Source organism: Manis pentadactyla, chromosome 13, assembly GCF_030020395.1.
Source record: "Manis pentadactyla isolate mManPen7 chromosome 13, mManPen7.hap1, whole genome shotgun sequence".
Classification (NCBI taxonomy): Eukaryota; Metazoa; Chordata; class Mammalia; order Pholidota; family Manidae; genus Manis; species Manis pentadactyla.
Genome location: NC_080031.1, coordinates 72,425,629 through 72,445,500, shown reverse-complemented (window position 1 = coordinate 72,445,500; position 19,872 = coordinate 72,425,629). Strand labels below are relative to the sequence as shown.

At 34.2% G+C, this 19,872-nt stretch overlaps 1 pseudogene; it reads left to right on the top strand.

Annotated features, from left to right (window-relative positions):
* The first annotated feature begins 12,954 nt into the window (after positions 1-12,954).
* Positions 12,955-13,913, top strand: LOC118928695 (olfactory receptor 11L1-like; annotated as a pseudogene).
* The last annotated feature ends 5,959 nt before the right edge of the window (positions 13,914-19,872 follow it).

The window sequence follows — 19,872 nt, the reverse complement described above, 5'->3', positions numbered from 1 at the left end:
CTGGTGGGAATGTAAATTATTTCAACCATTGTGGAAAGCAGTATGGAGGTTCCTCAGAATGCTCAAAATAGATTTACCATTTGACCCAGGAATTCCACTCCTAGGAATATACCCTAAGAATGCAGCACTCCAGTTTGAAAAAGACAGATACACCCCTATGTTTATCACTGCACTCTTTACAATAGCCAAGATATGAAGCAACCTAAGTGTCCACCAGTAGATGAATGGATAAAGAAGATGTGGTACATATACACAATGGAATATTACTCAGCTATAAGAAAAAATCATATCCTACCATTTGCAACAACATGGATGGAGCTAGAGGGTATTATGCTCAGTGAAATAAGCCAGGTGGAGAAAGACAAATACCAAATGATTTCACTCATATGTGGAGTATAAGAAAAAATGAAAACTGAAGGAACAAAATAGGAGCAGAATCACAGAACCCAACAACGGACTAACAATTACTAAAGGGAAAGGGACTGGGGAGGATGGGTGGGAAGGGAGGGATAAGGGCGGGGATAAAGAAAGGGGTATTATGATTACCATGTATAGTGTGGGGGAGCACGGGGAGGGCTGTGCAACACAGAGAAGACAAGTAGTGATTTTACAGCATCTTACTATGCTGTTGGATAGTGACTGTGAAGGGGTATGTCGGGGGGACTTGGTGAAGGGGGGAGCCTAGTAAACATAATGTCTTTCATGTAATTGTAGATTAATGATACCAAAATTATATATATATATATATATATATATATATATATATATATATATATATATATACACATATATATGTATATATTATGTGCATGTAAGAAAAGAAAAGAAAAATATTTTGTTAAAATCTTACTATTCTTAGATATTTGTTTTTTAAGTCAGTGTATCCACCAGTTTTTCTACATTGGTTGGAAACAACCATAAAATTTTCTTTTTTTAAATTGGGAACTACTTAATATACAATACTATATTTGTTACTCATGTACAACATAGTGACAAATTTAAATTACCATATGCTCACCATGCTAAATACAGTTATACCCTGCTAACACAACAAAATATTTCAGTATTATTAGTTATATTATCTATGCTGTGCTTCCATTCCTATGACTACTTTATTTTATAATTTGAAGTTTGTGTGGAAGAGGATGAAGGGGTGGGTGATAAAGGTGAAGGGGATAAAGAGGTACAAACTCCAAGCTAATAATTTTAAATTCAAAAGTCCATTAATCCTTTAGTGGACATAGAGTTTCTTTCCATAGCATAAGAACACTTTATATGAGACATAGAGTCATACCAAATAAAAGAATACAATATGCTCATTATAATTAAATAAAAAAAAAATAGATAAGTATCATTTTTATAAAAATAATTTTTCCAATGGATACATGTGCTTTAGGGCCAAAACATCCAGATGATAGCTGTAAAGTATAGTGGTAACATATTAGTAGCAATAATAAAAGCTTTTTATATATATATGTATTAATTTCATACATAAAGTATTTCATATGCAATATACTAATGTTAGGGGGCCTGAGTTTGCTCTCCTCGGTTCTTGTTCCCACTGCAACAGAGAACTGAGGGTCAGAGACACAGCAGTGAAGCAGAATAGAAGTTTTATTTGAATACAGTCCAAAGGAGGAGCAGACTAGAGTCAAGGTAGGTGAAGACAGATTTATCATAGGGATTTTTATATATAATAATTTTTTATTACAGGGATTAACTCTGTCTTTTCTGGCTCTCTAGTTTTATCTTGTTAACTCTTTGAGTCCTTTTAGTGGGCTTTACTGGCATATTCTCTCTCCAACAGCTCATATCTATTTCTTCCACTTAACAATAATACATATTTTTTTACCATTTTTTAAAATTCCTATAATAAAGATACAGACTTACTATCTCTTATATCATAATGAAAAACTGGCTGAAAAAAATGTGAAGACTATTGGATTCATATTCACATATTTCTGGATTAAACTTTTATGGAGATTTTAAATCTCAAAATACTATTGAAAAATGTGTACAGATTTTACGCAATAATATTAATGGTCTCTGGGGTGCCCTGTTGACACCACAGAAGTTTTCAAAGTATACATTATAAAAATTTTAGTTACATCTGATTAAAATTTAAATTATACTAGTATGGCCAAGGGATATTTTATTTGTCTCAGAAACCCAATCTGTAGATCTTAATACTTTAAAAATCCTGACTTTTTTGTAAAACTAAAATTTTGTTTCTTGCAGGCTATACCACTATTCAAAATCTTTGCAAATATTATGACTAGCAACCAACCTAGAATTTTAAATTTAAGAAAATTTCAAGGAAAGAACTTAGACTTGTTTTTTAAAAAACCTTTCCCTGATTTTGTTTCTGGTTCCATTTGAAAATTATTAGCATTTATACTATTAATTTACTATCAAGATTCCAAAGTCTTTCTTACTGCTATTATGAAAAGGATATTACATACCACTTCTTCTCCTACCTTTAATCACATATTAACTATTTGGAAATCATATAAGTAGAGGTTTAGAACAGAATCAAGGGCACATCATCACAAAGAGAAATCTGTTTTCTTTTGTAAAAGATGTGATGGTTATCTAACTCTGCCTATAGCAAAAATTAAGATTATACACTCTCTATCTATATAGAACCTTAGGAGGAAACTGGATGATGGGGAGATTTAATTTTAAAAAAGTATACATTTTTATAAAAACTAAACAACTTTTACTTATAAAAAGTATCTTACATATAATTTTTATTTATTTGGTATTTTAATTTTTGAACTATAGTCACTCATCCTACATGCTAAATGAATGCCTGAGAAAGTATATTGCCTCAGATTACACATTATTAAAGTTATAAAAGAATTGCTATAGAACTCTATTACTCTAGACAAATGAGGAATAACACAGATTAACCCTCACAGATATACTCACAGCATATATTCTGTTTAAATATTTCTCAGGACTGGGATGTTATTAGTTAAATTTCTTTTAAATCCTCCCTTTCAACAAGGCTGTACATTAGAGTACACCACATTCAATTGGATCTTAATGGAATTAGCCATGGAAGCTCCTCCCTGCTGTGCCTTTGGCTGTGGGTCAACATCTGTGCTATGGATAAACAACAAATTTCTTTATTTTTTTTCTTTTTCTCCTCTGCGATCAAGCTGCAAAGAAAGGCATTGCCTCAGATCCCACTGTGAGAAGAATTAGGATTTCATCAATCTTGAGTTTCATTAATCTGCTCTCTCTTTTGGGACATCCACATAGATTCCCTGAAGATTTTCATCTGGTGAGGGTCAGAGAACTTTCCCCTTAGGATCAAAGGAAGAATAAAGAAACTTTGGGAACGATTAGAAATGCCTTCATGGGAGTGGAAAGAATGTCTTCTCAACTGGCGGCATTAGAAGCCACTGCCTCTGGTATTAACCCTTCAAAATATGATTGTAGAATGGCATCTCTCAATATTTCAGTCACCACAAGTCATGACCAGAATATAGCATTCTCCAACATACAAAGTACAATGTAGATCAGAAATAGTCTTCTTTTCCAATAATAAAGCCACAAAACAAAGTCAAAACCAGACAAGCAAAAACGTCTCTCGTTACTTGGCATCTCTTTATAGCAAATAACTAAACTAAAAAGCACTTGCTGACTGAATGTGGAAACTGTCACCCACTCTAGCAGATGGAAACATTTCATGTAGCAGTTATGTTCTAGGGCCTTAGGGAATATGTGAAGAGGGTATAAAAGTCTGAAAAATTTGGTATTAGAAGAGAACAAAACAGCTACCTATAAGACTGAATAAAACAAATCTAGATGATATCTTTATGTCTATTAAAGAAAGTATCAACTAGTGGCTGTCAGGAAGTGTAAGTCACCAGGAGATATTTGAAAATGTGTGGAGGTGGTGTGTTTGCAATAACATGGAAAGTCAGTTTCATGTATTGGCATGGGCATGAAGAAAATTAATTTTCTTGAAAATACCAAAAGCCCTCTGAAGGTATTAATAGAGATCCCACTAAGGATCACTGTGCTAAGGGTATAGAGGATAATTTTTAAATGAACTTTTAGAGCTGTAATTGGCATATGATAAAATATACCTATTACAAATATAGGTTTGATGTGGCAAATTTATGTAATTACAACTGCTATCAAGGAAGATCCATTCTTATTCATTCCAGAAAGTCTCCTCATGCCTCATGCACTCATTCAATTTTCCCATTAGGCCCAACCAACCAAGGCTCTCGTTTTTGTTACTGTAACTTAGCCCTGCTTACTCCAGATTTTCACACATACAGAAGCATAGATCATGTATTCTTTTGTGTCAAGCTTCTTGCAACATCATAATTTGGAGATTTTTCCATGCTGAGGTGTTTTGTAAGTCTGTTCAATTGCTGAGTTGCATCCCTTTGAACAAGTACACAATAATTTAAGCAACTATTTACCTTTTGGTAGATATTTAGACTGCTTCCAAAATGGGATTAATAAGAAAAAAGCCACTGAATTTTCATGTACAAATCCTTGTCACAGTCATTCTCCCTTCCATTTGATTAAATAGCTAGGAGTGCAACTGCTGAGGTGTGGTAAGTGCCTATTTTGCTTACTAAGAAATTAACATGACTTTTCCAAAATTGTTGCAAAATTTTACATTTCCATATTCTCACCCACCCTTGATATTGCCCCATTTAAATTTTGGCTGTTTTAGTGTGTGTGCAGTGTATCTCATTTCTCACTTTTCATTTCTGATGACTAATGATACATCTTTTCAGGTATTCACTGGCCATTTATTATGAAATTTTGTCAAGTGCCCAAATGTGGGCATTTATAATTGATTATTTTACCCCATTATTTAATCGTTCTATTTCCATTTATAGGTATGTGTGATGTGTTTGTGTATATTTGTCATTCAGTTTTTATTTTCTTTTTCATTTCTTTGGCAATGTTTCCTAAAGAGCAAAAGTTTTAATTTTCATGAAGTCAATATTACCATTTTAATCTTTTATGATTTATACTTGGTGGTGTGGGTATTTTATAAGACTTATACTACTACAAGTTTATGATGTTTTTGATATTTCTTCTAGAAAATTGTAGTTTCAAATCTTACATTTAGGTAATGAGTCTTTTCTAGTGAATTTTGTGCATGGGATAAAGGGAAATTTCAGATTTTATATTTCCAGAATGGATTTTCTATGCTATTTTAACAAGTACAATTCTTTATTCACTGAATTTTTGCTTTTTTGGGGGAAAATTATGAAATGGTGAGTCTATTTCATGACTCTATATGAAGCATTTGGTTAAATTTATGCAAATAATAGTGTTTACTAACATCTCTTTATATTTCATCTGGAAATCCGTAAAAATCCTCCAACTTTATGTTCTCAAAATAGTTTTTCTAGTCTAAACATTTCAGAAACATCTCATAAATTTACACACACACACGCACACACACACACACACACACACACACAGACACACACTGGAATTTTGAGTGATCTGATGCATGAATATGGTATATCTTACCATTTATTTGGCTGTTTGAATTTCTCTTAGCACTATTTTATATATGTAAGCACAAAGCTCCCCCATATATATTTAAAATTAAAGACCTTCTATACACTTTGTTAAAATGAGTTCTATTAAAGTAGTGTTTTTCAAATTTAACTTTCTAATTTTTGTTATAAAAATACAGTTGATTTTTGTTTAATGACCGTGTGATCTTTGATCTAAATAAGTTCATTTTCTAGTTCTGGTAGTTTTTAAATACATTACTTATGATTTTATATGTAAGCAATATTATTTACAAATAAGCCTATCTTCTTTCTTTCCAATCAATATTCCTACTTATAAGAATGACTATATTAAATTAACTTGCCATATTATACTTTCCAGGGCCTCTAGTAAAATATTATAATTAGATATTGCTCTCTTGTCCTTAATCAGAAAAGAAGTTATTTAGTGGTCAACTATTAATTGTTGTATTAGGTACAGGTGTTTTTTTTCTTTTTTAACAAATAGGATGTCTTTCTTAAATTCATGAAAACCATTTTTAATATAGTTTGATAAGTGTGCTTTTTGCTGTTAAAACACAGAAGGTTTGAATTTTTCCAATGCTACAAATGCTTCTATTGAGATATTTATAACATTCTTAAGATTTATTACGTCTATGTGCTTTATTTCTATGTTAAACCCCCTCCACATTTCTTGCTTACATTCCTTTTGCCAATGATTTATGATCCTTAATATATTGCTAGATTTTATTTTATTGTGTTTTAATGAGGATATTTGATGGCATATTCATGAAGATATTCCTCTTGCTTTTATTCACATAAATGCCTGCCCAGTGATACTATTTGGGAGGATATTTAATTACAGAATATAGTTACAAAATATGACTAATCAGGTTTTGCACATTTTTATAGAGGAAATTGCCATAATTTGTGTCTTTCAAGAGATTTTAACGTTTCCGTTATATTCCTGAAATTAGATACTGAGAAGTGACTGCTGGTTACCATGGGGTGGAGCTGGAGTGGGTAGGTGAAGGGAATAGATAAAAAGGCACAAAATCTCGATCAAAAAATAAATTGCTCATGGGGATGAAAGTACAGCATAGAGAATATAGTCAAGGGTTCTGTAACATCTTTCTATGTTGACATTATCTACACTAGTTGGGATGAGGATTTAATAATGTGTGTAACTATTGATTCACTATGTTGTATATTTGAAACCAATATGATATTGTATGTCAACTACACTTTAATAAAAATATATTTAAAAAATTAGGTAAACCCAAACTAAAGTGAACTAAAGCACAAAGAAGCAGTAACACATAAAGCAAAAGTATTTAAACTTGAGCGGTACCTAAATAAATAGACAATTAGAACCATCATCGATTTAAAAAATCATAAAAATATGGGAAAGGGCAATACAACTTCTGGTATTAATATGTTATAAAAAGAAACTGCCCATAATTCACAAAAAAATAATGAGGCATACAAAAAAATAGCAAAGGGTATCTTAAAGGAAAACAATTAATTGGCAGATATTCCTGACAGAGCTCAATATTCTAAGTGATTAGAAAGAGGTTTTTAAAAGTACTGTCTAGAATGGCCACTATCCAAAAGATCAGAAATAACAAGTGTTGGTGAGGATGTGGAGAAATGGGAACCCTCCTGCACTGTTGGTGGGAATGTAAATTGGTGCAGCTACAATATGGAGGTTCCTCAAAAATTAAAAAGAGAAATACCTTACAACCCAGTATTTCCACTTCTCGGAGTTTACCCAAAGAAAACAGCGTCTCTGATTTTAAAAGATGTATACACCCATATGTTTGTCACATTATTTACAATAGCCAAGATATGGAGGCAACCAAAGTGTCAGTCAATACATCAATTGCTTATAAATAAAGAAGATCTGGTTCATATATACAGTGGTATATTGTTCATCTATAAAACAGAAAGAAATCCTCCCATTTGTGACAACATGGATGGACTTACAGGGTATTATGCTGAGTGAAATAAGCCAGGCAGGAAAAGACAAATATCTTATGATTTCATTTATTTGTGGAATCTAAAAATAAAACAAAAGAAAATGAGCAGAACAGCAGTAGAGTCATAGACATTGAGGTGTAGCCATTGGTTACCATGGGGGATGGGTTGGGGAGGGTGGGTGAATTAGATGAAAGGAGTAAAGAGGCACAAAATCTCAAAACACAATGTAAATTAGTCATGGGGATGAAAGTACGGCATAAGGAATGTAATCAGTTCTGTAACATCTTTATATGTTGCCAGGAACTATGCTAATTGGGGTGAGGATTTAATAACATATATAACTGCTGAGTACTTGAAACCAATATGATATTGTAGGTCAACTATATTCAAAAATAAATTAAAAAATTATACACATACCCAACTTTGGAGCACCAAATGATATTAAGCAAGTATTAACAAATCTGAGCGTAGAATAAGGCAACAATAAATAATAAGGGGAGACCACACTCTTAGCTATAGACAGGTCATCAGAAAATCAGAGGCAGAAAATCAGAAAAGGAAACATTGAAATGAAACCACACTTTAGACCAAATACACTTAACAGATATATGTATAGAAATCCCACCCAACAATAGTACAATACACACTATTCAAGCATTTACCCTTGGGTATAGAATTTGGCTCCTTAGATGATTATAATCACTCATGCCCAAACCCGTACATGCCACCAACATTCCATATCACTGTAAACAGATTGTTCCACACATCTTCACGTATCTCCTGGTGACTTCCACGGCCTCGTTTATAACCACTGGTTTGCAATTTCTTGCCCTAATGGGTAAATGTCTGATGTACTTGGCGTTTATGACTAAGAACTGAATTTTTATTTGATTTTATATAGGGGCTAACCAATGTTCACAAAACATGCTAAACAACATAGTCTTTTTCTTGAACTATTTAAGCAAGCTTAAAGTTATACTGTAAATTCCCTTATCACTATACATATGTGAATATCATCTAGACTTATTCTATTCAGTCTTCTAGGTTGGTGTTCTCTTCTGCTAACAAATTTCATCAGGTATGTTTTTACCATTTGCATAGAGGCATTGTGCTCTCATACATATATGTCTCATGAAGTGGCTCAATCTTGGTATCTACTCCAGTAGGAAGTATAATTTTCCCAAACATCTGATTAATGCTTTCTCCATTGAAGCATTTGCTATAGAGATGCAAGCCAGGGTTGTTTTTTTGCACTGTATTACTGTAAAATGAGATATCCAGGCTAATCTCTTAATTAGCTTTGTAGCTAGATATATGATTTTCTGGCTGTGTTTATGGTGACTGAAATATTGAGGAATACAATTCTGCAATAAAAAATGAAGGGTTAGTAAGATGGGTAATGGGAGCTAAAGAAACCACTTAGGATGTTATTCCTTCAGTTCCTGTGAAGTCATTTTTAATAGTTACCCGAGTTTCTTCTTCCTTTGGTCCCTAAGGAAGAGGACCCTGACCCTCTCCAAAGGAAAGTCCTCTGGGAATCTACACGAATGTCTCAAGGTGCAGGGCAAACTTCTGAGGCTCAAAGCTAACGTGACCCCATTCATCCTCACAGGGGAGGCTTTTCAGAGCCTCTCAGAGCAGGCTTTTCTGGGCATCTTGGCCAGAGAGGGGAAATTTCAGAAAAAAAATGAGGAATTTGTTGTTCATTTATACCATAGATGGGGTGACACAGCCAACGATCCAGCAGGGCATAATTAACTAGCATTCTTCTCTTATGAACAAATTGAAAGTAGTGTGCTCTAATACAGAACTTGGTGAAAAGGAGAGTTTAAACAAAATTTTCCCATAATATTCCATTTCTGAAAATAACCAAATGGAATAAAGGCTTGTGAGTATACCTGGGGACACATAAACAATGCCATTTTTTACTTTCCAGGAGAGAAATGGATTTACACAACAGAACATTTATAATTTTGGATATTCTATAATCGGAGGCACTGTTCTTTCTCAGACATTCCTTTGTCATGTAAAATCCATAACTAACTTACATATGAACTACAGCTTATGTCATATAACTATACATTATAAGCTGTAGTTCCTCTTTATATGTAATTTTATTTTTATCAAAAGTGTTAAATGATTTAAAATTAATTTCCTCTATCTTTTTGTTCCTTCTTAAGGTTACATAAAACTTGGGAGTGTAGAACCCTACTTGTGTGAAAGGCAGAATTAGTAACTGGGATGTCATTTAGAAAAAGAAGAGGGATGTTGTCTTTGGGATGATGTTAATCTGAATCTGTTGTCAAAGATCTACGTATATTATTTCCAAATAGTTATTTGATGTCTTTCTGTGAATGCTAAGAGAAAAATAGTACTGTAATATTCATTAAATAATCACAATAAAAGATACCTTGGACTTCTGGTCTTATATGAATAATATAAATGTTAATATTTTTTCTTATGGAACTAAAGAATCAAACTCAGTGAGACTATTTAAAAAATCAGTCCTTGTTTTTACATCCGAATGATTTCCTTAAATTATAAATTCTAGGTGACTGTTAGTCATAATGTTTTCAAATATTTTTGAAAACTGCTCTAGCCTCTGAAATGCATGTATTTATTTTTGTTATTTGGAATAATATGGAAAGTGTTAGTATTTTTAGGAAATTAATATTTAAAGGTTCATTTAGTGGGATAAATAAAATATCCCTAGACCATACTAACATAATTTCACTTTTAACCAGGTCTAACTAAATAATAATTTCAATCATGTATGTGTGTGTGTGTGTGTGTCTGTGTGTGTGTGTGTATGTGTACGTATGTATATACATACACTATAATATATATATTATAATACATCAATAGTGCACAATAGAAAACAGTAATGGTGTGGCATAAAGCATTTCACATCTTTCAATATAGTTTTATGATTGGGAGTTTCCTAAAGGTTTAACACAGAAATGTGTAGACATGAAGATAATTGCCTTCATGTTTCATTTTGCTGATTTTTTCACTGTGATATAGGAGCTATCATGTCTGCACCTTTATGGCAAGGAATTTGAAAAATCATAAAAATTGTATTGTGTATATACCACAAAGTTCTTACTATGGAAACAAAGAATTTTTTCTACTATACATTTATCATTTGGATTATTTGGTCTGACAGGCCATTTCCTCCCCTAGTTTGGGGAAGTTTTCAGCAATTATTTCTTCAAAGACACTTCTATCCCTTTTTTCTCTCTCTTGTTCTTATGGTACCACTATAATGCAGAAATTATTCCATTTTGATTGGTCACACAGTTCTCTTAATATTCTTTCATTCCTGGGGATCCTTTTATCTCTCTCTGCATCAGCTTCTCTGTGTTCCTGTTCTCTGTTTTCTAGTCCATTAATGGTCTCTTGCATCTCGTCCATTCTGCTTTGAAGTCCTTCCAGAGATTGTTTTATTTCTGTATTCTCCTTCCTTAGTTCTTGCATATTTCTCTGCAAGTCCATCAGCATGGTTATGACTTCTGTTTTGAATTCTTTTTCAGGAAGATTGGTTAAACCTATCTCCCCAGGTTCCTTCTCAGGGGAAGATGTAGAAGATGTCGAAGATGTCTGGGTTAGTCTTGTCTGGATCAAATTTTTTTTGCCTTTTCATGTTTATAGGTGCAGTAGTATGCTATTGACTCGTCTGTCAGCTGGGAGAGCCAAGACATTTTCCACTTTCTCCTGACCTTTCTTTACTGGGACAACTGAAACCCCTACTGGCTTGTGTTGGGCAATTGCGTGTAGACTGGGTCTCTGTATCTTTCCCTGCCGGTATGGAGGAAGCTCCCTTGCTGTGGGTGTGGCCAGCCTCAGGCTGCTACTCTGCTATGGTGGAGCCCCGGAGGGATAATGGATGGGGGGCTGTTTGGCTGTTTACCTCCATGAGGGGTCTCAGAGCTGTTGCCTAGGGTGTTAGTGCACTTGGAGTTCTCTGGAATTTCCATCTGCTGGACTGTTACCTGGGATGCTTCCATCCAGCCGTGGGGTCCCTGTCCTTTTAAGACTTTCAAAAATCACTCGCTTTTCTTTGTCCCAGGGGCGCCGGCTGTGGGACCCACTCACAGGTCTTACTGTCCTGCTTCCCTAGTTTCCAGCACCCCACACATGCACTGTGTGTCTGTGCTCTGGTGAGGATGGCTAGGGCTGGGTGTTTAGCAGTCCTGAGCTCCCTCTCCCTCCCAACTCCGACTACTCTCCTCCTGCCGGGAGCTGGGGTGAAGGGCCTTAGGTCCTGCCGGGCTGCGGCTTGTATCTTACCCCTTTTAGCAGGCGCTGGGTTCTCTCAGGTGTGGATGTAGTCTGGCTGTTGTCCTGTATCTTCCGGTCTCTCTTTTAGGGATAGTTGTATTTGTTGTATTTTCAAAAATATATGTTTTTGGGAGGAGATTCTCACTGTCCTACTCAGGCTGCCATCTTGGCTCCCTGCCTCATGTGGATTATTTGGAACTAAAGAACATGTGTACATTACATTCATTGGAAAACTGTATCGCTACCAAAAGGATTTTTGTATTTTTTTTTATTTTAGAAAGAACACTTAAGTATAGTTATAAAATCTGTATCATACATTTAAAAATTCATAAATGGGTATATCTCATTAAATTTTCCTTCATAATAGCCAAGCTATAGAAAAAACTGTATGTCCATTGAAGATATAATAGAATTTTGACTTTAAAGTTATTTGCTTGACTGTTCACAACAAGTGTAGAAAAATTGGTAGTTGAACTGATTCTGAAACAAAAGAAGCCAAGAATAGAATTTAGAAGAATATTTATGAAAAAATCATTTTTATGTAGATGTTGAATCTTACCTTCTGTTTTGTTTACTGGTGATGGCATTTCCTCCAGTTCCTATCTTGCACCCAGCCCTGAGAGATGATGTGGGATAGGGGCCGTAATGTCCATACAGCAGCAATGCCTTGGGTTCCTAAGGCAATAGGTGTGGCCCAGGAGCTCCATCTGACATCCAGCTGTGGTCACTGGCCTTTGATATGCATGGTGCTGATTTCTTCATCATCTTAAATGTCTGGAATGGGACATACTTACTGATGGAACAATGTCATGTTCTTGCAACAGCCACAAATTTTATGAATTAATTTGCACTGTAGTATTTTTAAATGCCCCACCTGAGTACAATGTGCCCCCACCATATAGAGTGATGTAACTGAGGGAAAATAATGTCTTTACTTCGTATCTTCATTGGTAAAATATTCACATTGGTCAGGTGTTTACTATTAACCTTCAAACTTAATTTTTTAAATTAAATGACCTATTCCATTTAAAATGTTTATAAAGACACCAATTATGTTTTTGGAAACCATTAATTTTAATATGTTTGGTCGTCTTTTATCATCATGAAGTAAATGAATATTAAAATATCCCATTCTTGCTCATCCATCATCTGAGCTTTGTTGGTTCCAGATCAGAGAGGATGAGCTATGGAGGTGACAGACCAGACCACAGTGACCAAGTTCATTTTTCTTGGGTTTCCTGGTATTCTCTACCGGAGACTCACATTGTTTGTGATGTTTCTCACTGTGTATCTGCTGTCCCTCATGGCAAACACCCTCATCATATTCACTGTTGTGATAGAGCCCACACTCCAGATGCCCATGTCCATTTTCTTAGGAAATCTGTCCTTCCTGGAGATCTGGTACACAACAGTCACTGTACCAAAACTGCTGGCCACCTGCCTGTCATGGGGTGTCACCATCTCTCCGTCTGGCTGTATAGCCCAGTACTACTTCTTTTTCTCCATGGGAACTACCGAGTGCATCCTACTGGCAGTGATGGCCTAAGACCAGTACCTGGCCATCTGCAATCCTTTAAGATACTCACTGCTCATGAGTATTCCAGTGTGCCTGCAGTTCTCTGCTGGGTCTTGGATTGGGGGCTTCATTGCACCTCTTCTATCTACCATACTTATCTCTCATCTGAACTTCTGTGGCCCCCAGAAGATCAACCATTTCTTTTGTGACTCAGACCCCATCTATAAACTCTCTTGCTCAGACACATTCTTGGTGGAGGCCTTGAGCTACACATGTAGCTCTGTTGTGATTCTCAGTTCTTTTCTTCTCACCATGTCATCCTATGAACACATGGTGGTAACAATAATCAGACTGTCTTCCTTGGAGGCTTGAAGAAAGCTTTCTCCACCTGCGCCTCCCACCTCACTGTCGTCACCATCTACTATGGCAAAATCATCTTTGTCAATGCCTGCCTCCAGCCAAGTACAACTTCACCATTGGTAAAGTGGTCTCTGTGTTCTACTGTGTGGTCACCCCGTTGGTAAATCCTCTCACATACACCCTGACAGATCAAAGATGTGAAGAAAGCTTTCAGCAAAATTGTAGCACAAAAAAGGTTCTTCTTGGTCAGAAACATACAGAAGACTTGAGCAACTAACTCTATGAAGCAATTTAGAATGGATTTTCAGACCACATTTGAAAATAGTAAGTATTGAAAATTACATTATGTAATTGATACCACCTGATACAGATGTCTCTCTGAAATTTACATATTTGCATTGAATTATACTAAAATAGATATTTTACAATGCATAATTTTGTTTTAAGAATCTTTTCATACAACACACAGTGATAAAATGATAGCACAAGATTATTTATTGCCCACAAGGTATTCCCAATCAGAAAATGGGCTGGTTTAATCCCATACAGTATTTCAGTTAATGTTTTCAAAATTTACAACTCAGCAGTTGTCGTAGGCCAAAAATTGAGTCTGTTAAATGGAACAGTGTTAGGCCATGTTTTTACAAGGGCTCTTACAATAGTATCTCTCTGTACCTCAAAATAATTCACTCAATAAACATTTACTGAACACATATTAGCCAGGTATTGTTCTTAATTATGGATGTTAATATAATTATAAATATAGGCAGAACTGGGACCTTTATTAGAAAACACAGACACTTAATATTTTTCTCAATAGTAGGAATAATAAAGAAATATGTTGTTTTTGAAAAGTCTGGCTGGGGGTTCGTCTACTTTGCCTATCTTTTCAAAGAACCAGCGCTTAGTTTCACTGATTATTTTTCTATTGTTTCCTTATTTTCCATTTTATTTATGGCACGATATTCTTTATGTCCCTCCCTCTACTAACTTTGTTGTTTGTTTTCTTTTTTTTTCAGTTCCTTTAGTCTTGAGGATAGATTATTTTTGGGGGATTATTCTGGTTTTTTGAGTTAGGTCTGTATTGCTGTTCTTCCATTTTAGAATTATTTTTGCTGCATTTCCCATACTAAACTATATTTTTTCTGTTTTCATTTGTCCCCAGGTATTGTTTTATTTTCTCTTTGATTTGTTCATTGATTATTTTGAAGCATGTTATTTAGTCTCCATATATATATATATATTTTTTTTTCATGTAATTAGTTTTGGTTTTCTTCATGAAATTAGTTTAATCTTTCATAGCATTGTAATGAAAAGATGCTTAATACAGTTTTAATCTTGAGTTTATTGTGCTTTTTTGTGTCCTAATATGTGATCTGTTTTTGAGGATGTTTCATGTGAACTTGAAACAAGTGTGAACTCTGCTGTTTTGGGATGGAATATTCTTTATATGTTTGTTAAATCCATTTATAGTAATGTGGCATTCAGTGCCGCTGTTCATTTATTTTCTTTCTGAAAGTTCTTTCCATTGATATAAATGGGGTGTTACAATCCCCTACAATTTTTGTGTTGTTGTTTATTTCTCACTATAGGTCTGTTAATATTTGCTTGGATATTTAGCTGATCCTATATTGGGGTGCAGAGATACTTATATTTGTCATATCTTCCTCTTGGATTGATCTGTTTATAATTTTATGTCTTTTCATCTCTTGTTCACTTCGTTGTTTTGAAGTCTATTTTTCATGATATAATTAATGCTACTCCTTTTTTTTCTCTCTTCTATTTGTATGGGATATCTTTCTTCATTCGTTCACTTTCAGTCTATGTATGTCTTATGTTGATATTAATATCTTTTACTAGCACGCAAATGGGTCTTGTTTCTTTATCTTGTTTTGATTGGTGCATTTAGTTCATTCACATTTAACATAATTACTGATAGGTATGTATTTATTGGCACTTTGTTAATTGTTTTCTGGTTGCTTTTGCATTTCCTGTCTCTGCCTTTCTTCTTTGTGTTATATTTGCATCCTTCCTCTGTTACACGCTTCCCTTGTGATTTGATGATTTTATTTAGTGTTTTTCTTGGATTCCTTTCTTTTCATTATTTTGTTTATCTATTATAGGCTTTAGGTTTGTGGTTACCATATGATTCAGACAGTTTATTAAATATATAACAGTCTGTAATAAGTTGCTTGATTTCAAACATACTCCAGACATAGTACTTTTTTATTCCTATTCCTCCTCCACAGTTTATGTATATGTTATATCCTGCATCTTTTTTATTTCATTATAGTTGCTTTTCCTACTTTTGTGTTTTGAACTTCATACTTGTTTTGTAAGTAATTAGTATACTACCTTTACTGTAAGTTTATTTTCATTGATGAAAAATATTTTGACAAAATATTTCCATCTAAAGTTCCTTTAACATATCCCATAAGGCAGTTTTAATAGTCATGAATTCTTTTAACCTCTGTTTATCTGGGAAACTTTTAATCTTTCCTTCAATTCTAAATGACAGCCTTGCTGGGTAGAGCATACTTGGTTGTAGATTTTTTCGTTTCAGTAGTTTGAATAGTTCATACCACACCCTTCTGGTTTGTAAACTTTCTGCTAATAAATCTGATAGCTTTATGAAGTTCCGCTTGTAACTGTCTTCCTTTCTCCTGATGCTTTTAAGATTCTCTCTTTATCTTCAATCTTTGCCATTTTAGTTACTATTCTTCTTTGTATTGTCTTCCTGATGGTCATTGTATTAAGGGCTTTCTGCATTCTAGGACCAGGATGTCTATTTTATTCCCCAGACTGTGGAAGTTCTCAGCTATTATTTATTCCAATAGATTTTCTATCCCTTTGTCTCTCTCTTCTCCTTCTGGGAGAAGGATATTTAATAGCCTCTTGGGGAAAATATAGTTTCATTTGAAATTGTTGCAGAGCTTTCTTAGCATCTTCTCATTTTTAAATATTATTATTTCCATTGTTCTTCAGCTTGGTTACTCTGCACTTGCCAATTTCTACCTCAGCTGCTGTTGTCTACTATTCATTCCCTCTAGTGTATTTTTCATTTCAGTTATTGTATTTTTCAGCTCTGAATGGGTCTTTTTCATATTTTCTATCTCATTGAAATTTTCATTGAGATCCTCATTTCTTGTCCCCATTCAGGTGCATATCCCTATGGCTGCTACTTTTAATTCTTTATCTAGAAGATTGTTTATCTTTGTTCCACGTACATGTGTCTATCTTGTCTGTTGTTTGAGACATATTCCACTGTGCCCTAATTTTGTCTAGGTTCTGTTTCTTCCTTTGGGTCAGATAGATCAGCAAAGCTGCCTGGTGTTGGACATGGTGGCTGTGTCCAGTAGGTGGCCTGTGGTGCCCAGAAGCTCAAATGTTCTGCTAAACAGAGACCAGTTTTATGCTGTGGCTGATTGGTGGCCAGGAGAGTCTGCCATTGGTGGTCTGTGAATGGGGCTTGCCTTTCAACTTCTCTGCCAGTAATGGTGGATCCACAACTAGCCTTTTCTTGTCCTTTGTCTGAAGTGAGCAATTTCTTTTGGGAATACCAGTGGGAATGCCTGTTATTAATGACAGACCTCTACTGTGCCTAGAGTTGTAGGTGGGGCAGGTCTCCAGGGGAAAGCTGGAGATGAACCAGAGGGGCATGTGTAGAATATCAGAACTGGTTTCTGAAAACATCTGTCCAGTTGGTGTGAGGGCAGCTGGGAATGTGTTCCTCTCTCTAGAGATTGCTCTCTCAGATCCTGCCACTGTAGCACACTTCCAACATCTAGCACATCTTTCATGCTGCCACCTCTGTTTTGAGTCCCAGCAGGACTGACAGATCAAACTGGTCCTCCACAAGTGAGAGGAGCCTTGCTCTCCCTCCCAGAGCTCCAGCTCTCCCTGACATCTGGTCTTGCTGATCATCAAGCCCCAATTCAATGTGTACCCTTCTTCCCGGAGCTTATCTCCAGAGCCATTACTGATTGATGATCCCCTCCCTATTCCATTTCTCTCCCTCCTGATTGTAGACTTTTATAAGGGGATGGCTTGGGTCGCAAATGATAATAGCTATGCCCCCTTAACCTTCTCAGTGTGGTCTTCCCTTCCTTGCCAGTTATAGATGATTTATTATGCAGTCTGCAGGTCATTTTCAGGGTTATAGTCAATGTAGTTTCTTCCTTGGTGTACAGGTATAACAGGCGATTGAAGTGACCTCAATTCCACCATTTTTCTCCAAGTTTGATTTACTTTTAAAAATTGTTCTGCCCTATTTAAACCAATAGATTTCCATAAATATTTCACAAGAAGTTTATCAATTTAAAAACACACGCACACACAAACATCTTCTGGAGTTTTGAGTCTTCTGAATGTGAACATGGCATATTTTACCATTTATTTGACCTTCTTTAATTTCTTTTAGCAATATTTGTAAGGTATTCCTCATGCTTTTTAAAAATTATCCTTTACATTTAATATTTTATTGTTATTAAAAGTGTTTTCCAAATATGTTACTACTTTTTGTTGTTTGTAAAAATACATTTGATTTTGTATAATGACCTTGTAATCTGTGAATTATATAAATTAATTTGCTGCTTCTAGTAAATTTTTAAAACATAGTCTCTGTGATTTTGTATATATACAATAATTTTATTTACAAATAAAGTTTTCTTCATTCTCTCAACTCAATAAGCTGACTTTTAACTGTGCTTTCATCATTCATCTTGTCTTATTATGAGGATCTCTAGTGGAAATACTGAGTTTGGACGTACCTTGTGCCTATTCTTGAAAGAAGGATTTCAGTTTTCCACTATTAACTAAGATGTTAGGTACAGGTTTATTTTTTAATAGAAGCTCTTTAAAGGATTAACAAAACCCCTTTCTGTTATAGTTTGTTGAGAGTGTTTTTGCTGTGACTGTTATTGAAACACAAAACTGCTGAAATTTTCATATCCTATAATGCTTCTTTCTATTGAGATATTCTTATCATTTTTAACACTTATTTTTGTATGGAAAGTAGCATTGCCTGTTTTCAAATGTTAAACCAGCTTCACATTTCTTGAATATATTTCATCTGGTCATGTTGTATTATGTTTGAATACTTTGGAATATTTGATATGCTTATGTGTCCATGAGGGTATTTATTTCTTCACAAAAGGTATTAATGAAGGGTTCTATATTATTTACTTTTGATAAGTTCACATCACTGTCTGCTCAATAAAATGGTTTGGAAGGATATTTTATTATTCAGTATATTTCCAAAATATGACCGATCAGGTTTTGTATTTCTTATAGAGGAAATTGTCATGATTTGTGTCTGTTAAGATATTTGTAAATGTCATTTATGTTGTTGCAATTATTGTCAGAGCAGGCTGCAATACTTTTATCTTTTTACTGACTGATATATCTTCCTTAATTCCTGATACTGAAATTGGGTTTTTTTCTTGATTAGCTAGGAAAGAGACTTACATATTTTGATTTTAATATTTTTTGTACCAATTTTAAATTTCATTGACATTTTCTATGTTATTCCTTTGTATTTCATTGATTTCTGTTTTTATAATTATTTCTTTATATTACCCTACTTTGCCTTGATCTGTCCTTATTTCTCTAATTCCCAAAGTAGAAGATTCATCTTATAAATTTCATTTCCCTGTGTCAGCATTTAAAACTCTATTTCTCTTTTGATAATACATTTGACAAAAAGCACAAAATATTTATTATGTGTCTGTCATTTCTTCATCTATATTCATTTTTAAATTTTTCAAAATATTTAAAGATTTTAACATGCATTTCTCTTATGATCTCTGATTTGATTCAATTATACCACAGAAAATAACAGGTTGTTATTTGCACTTACTGAATGTTTTGTTTTGGCTTATATGTACTGAAAAAAAAACACTGAAAAAAATAATGTTTATGAATGTAAACTGGGTAAATATAGAGGATTCCTTATTTCAAGTCTTCAATTTTTTTCTTCTAACCATACTTATGACTAAGATTTCAGTCTCACAATATTTAAACAATATATTTTCTATTTTTTATTTTTTCAGATTGTTTCGTAGCATAAGTAGTTTAACATTAATTTATTTTTAATTGATGATCAGTTCAGAATATCTTAATAAGTATATTTAATAATAACTTCATCACCTGTACCTTTTTATTGGTTATAAAACATGAGGCACCCCTTTTAAAAACCTTCACAGGGGTAACATAAAAGTACAGCAGTAA